This window comes from Otolemur garnettii, unplaced genomic scaffold (genome assembly GCF_000181295.1).
Source record: "Otolemur garnettii isolate 467f Iridium unplaced genomic scaffold, OtoGar3 scaffold00004, whole genome shotgun sequence".
Lineage (NCBI taxonomy): Eukaryota > Metazoa > Chordata > Mammalia > Primates > Galagidae > Otolemur > Otolemur garnettii.
The window spans coordinates 31,493,688-31,496,908 of record NW_003852399.1 but is presented as its reverse complement, the minus strand read 5'-3'; the positions used below and the strand labels follow the sequence as shown (position 1 = coordinate 31,496,908).

The 3,221-nt window shown below is 40.8% G+C and overlaps 1 protein-coding gene across 1 annotated transcript in view; it reads left to right on the top strand.

The window, feature by feature from the left end:
* Positions 1–3,221, top strand: part of DPY19L4 (dpy-19 like 4) — an 87,802-nt gene that overhangs the window by 6,519 nt on the left and 78,062 nt on the right. The window lies entirely within an intron of this gene.

Genomic DNA, 3,221 nt, shown 5'->3' with positions numbered 1-3,221 from the left:
GGCTGGACTCGAACCTGCCACCTTAGGTATATGTGGCTGGTGCCTTAGTCACTTGAGCCACAGGCATGGAGCCCAGATTTTTTTTTTTTTTTAATAGAGACAGAGTCTCACTTTATTGCCCTTGGTAGAGTGCTGTAGTGTCATAGCTCACAGCAACCTCCAGCTCTTGGGCTTAGGTGAATCTTTTGCCTCAGCCTCCTGAGTAGCTGGGACTACAGGTGCCTGTCACAAAGCCCAGCTATTTTTTTTTGTTGCAGTTTGGCCAGGGCTGGGTTTGAACCCACCACCCTTGGGTAGTAGCACCCCACCCATTGAGCTACAGGTGCCACCTGATTCTTTTCTCTTTTAATTTTTTTTTTTTATAGAGACAGAGTCTCACTTTATCACCCTCGGTAGAGTGCCTGCCGTGGCATCACAGATCCCAGCAACCTCCAACTCCTGGGCTTAGTCGATTCTCTTGCCTCAGCCTCCTGAGTAGCTGGGACTACAGGCGCCCGCCACAACGCCCGGCTATTTTTTTGTTGCATTTGGCCGCGGCCGGGTTTGAACCTGCCACCCTCCTTATATGGGGCCAGCCCGCTACCTACTGAGCCACAGGTGCTGCCCATTTTTTTTTTGAGACAGAGTGTCACTGTCACCCTGGGTAAAGTGCTGTTGGATCACAGCTCACAGCATCCTCAAACTCTTGGGCTTAAGGGAGTCTCTTGCCTTAGCCTCCCAAGTAGCTGGGACTACAGGTGCCTGCCACAATGCCCAGCTAATTTTTGGTTGCAGTTGTCATTGTTTAGCAGACCCGAGCCAGGCTTATACCCACCAGCCTTGGTGAATGTGGCTGGCGCCCTACTCACTGAGCTACAGGCACCAAGCCAACTAATGTAGATTCTTGAGAGATGACTATTAAGTTTTGTATACCTCATAAACTATTTGAGAATCTATGCAAAATTTTTGTGTAAATTGTACATTTATAAATAAAACTCGTTAATGCGCACAAAGAATACCTTTAGGTAAAGTCTCTAAAAGTGATTAATAAAGAAAATTTCTTAAAAGGAAAATGATAGCTTTTTGTAAGAATTCTTTTTATGTGAATATTCTCATTCCAGTTTATGTTATATGTGTATTTTTAGATTTCATCTAATGGAAAAGACCTGTCTCTTGGACCTGTTAATTACATGCAGTATATTTGTTAACTATCTCAATAGAGTTGTTAATTTGATTTCTAAAGTTACCCAATTGAATTTTTTTTTTTACAGTTTTTGGCCAGGGCTGGGTTTGAACCCACCACCTCCAGTATATGGGGCTGGCACTCTACTCCTTGAGCCACAGACGCCACCCCTCAATTGAATTTTAAGTCTAATACTTTTTCATGATTAATCACACAAGTGTAACTACTATGTAAACTTCTCGTGGTTGTATTTTCCCTTGCATTCCCTTTAAATAAAATTAAAAATAATAACTTGCTTTTGAAGACTTTATTTGACTTTACATACATTCTCATTCTTGTTGACCATTTCTAACTTTTACTTTAACCTAGAGCAGGGGAAAATTAAAAAGGGCATCACTAGCCAGGCACTGTGGCTCACACCTGTAATCCTAGCACTCTGAGAGGCCAAGGTGAGTAGATTGTCTACGCTCACAGGATTGAGACCAGCCTGCCTAAGCCAGAGTGAGACCTCGTCTCTAAAAATAGCCACGTGTTGTGGCGGGTGCCTGTAGTCCCAGCTACTTTGGAGGCTGAGGCCAGAGAATGGCTTGAGTCCAAGAGTTGGAGGTTGCTGTGAGCTATGATGCTATGGCACTCTACCAAGGGTGACAAAGTGAGACTGTGTTTCAAAAAAAAAAGGACATCATAAAGAAGGAATACAGTAGTATTTATTAATTGACCCAGGCTTATATGCAGAAATACTAAAACTCTAGGGTGTGGTTTTCTGGTATTCATGCCACTTTCTAATGTTTTTATTGGCTCACCACTTAACATAACAACAAATGAATAGTAATGTAGAAATGGATCAAAATTAGACTAGTGAGATTGAATCTACTAAATGTACAGTGTTTTTTCTTGCTCTGCCAAGGTTTAAAGATATTTTGGCAAATGTATGAATTTGCTGTGAGGTTATTTTAAAATACCTTTATTTTACTCATTTTCTGTAGTGGAGCTAGAGACTCATCCTCTCATCAGCAGCAACTAATGCATTTCTCTTTTTTTCAACTTCTATATTTAGTCTCACATTTCGTAGCCTGAAGTCATTATTAAAAGAAAAACATCTCTTCCTCTCCTATAAGAAATAAATTCTTGTACTACTTTATAAATTGGTAGGTACATTCTGCTTATGCCGTAGTTATCTACCCGACAAGATAATTAGTTTTAGGGAGGAAAAGTTGTTACATTGTGCATAGTACATTTCTGTTTCATTTGGAATTTACTGGTTTGGAGGTAATTTCTGCATTACTTTTTTGTTTGTTTGTTTTGTTTTTGAGACAGAGTCTCACTATGTTGCCCTCGGTAGAGTGCAGTGGTGTCACAGCTCATAGCAACCTCAAACTCTTGGGCTCAAGTGATTCTCTTGCCTCAGCCTTCCTAGTAGCTGGGACTGTAGGCGCTCGCCACAAAGCCCGGCTATTTTTTTTTTTTGTTTAGCAGGGCCAGGCTGTGTTTGAGCCCATTATCCCCAGTGTGTGTGGCCAGCACCCTAACCACTGAGCTACGGGTGCTGAGCCTGTGTTACTTTTTTTTTAATTGGTGATAGAAAAGGAAAGTGGTCTAATATTGGGAAATTTTTCTGAGAGCTTCCTGCATATATTATGGCGATCTTTGTAGGTGTAGCCTATTTTCTAATACCTAAATCTATAAGATTGTACAATACTAATAATACCACAGAACTGTGAAGTTCTGTAGAACTTTTGGGATTATAAAAAAAAAAAAAGTACAATTTATGATCAATGTATTTTCCTGTATTTTGAAATTTTTTCTTTTTCTTGGCCAGGGGCTAAGTTTGAACCTGCCACCTCTGGCATATGGAGCTGGCACCCTACTCCTTTGAGCCACAGGTGCTGCCCACCTGTATTTTGATTTATTTATTTATTTATTTTTAATTTATTTTTATTTATTTATTTTTTTTTATCTTTTTCTTGAGACAGAGCCTCAAGCTGTCCCCCTGGGTAGAGTGCCGTGGCATTACAGCTCACAGCAACCTCCAACTCCTGGGCTCAAGCGAGTCTCCTGC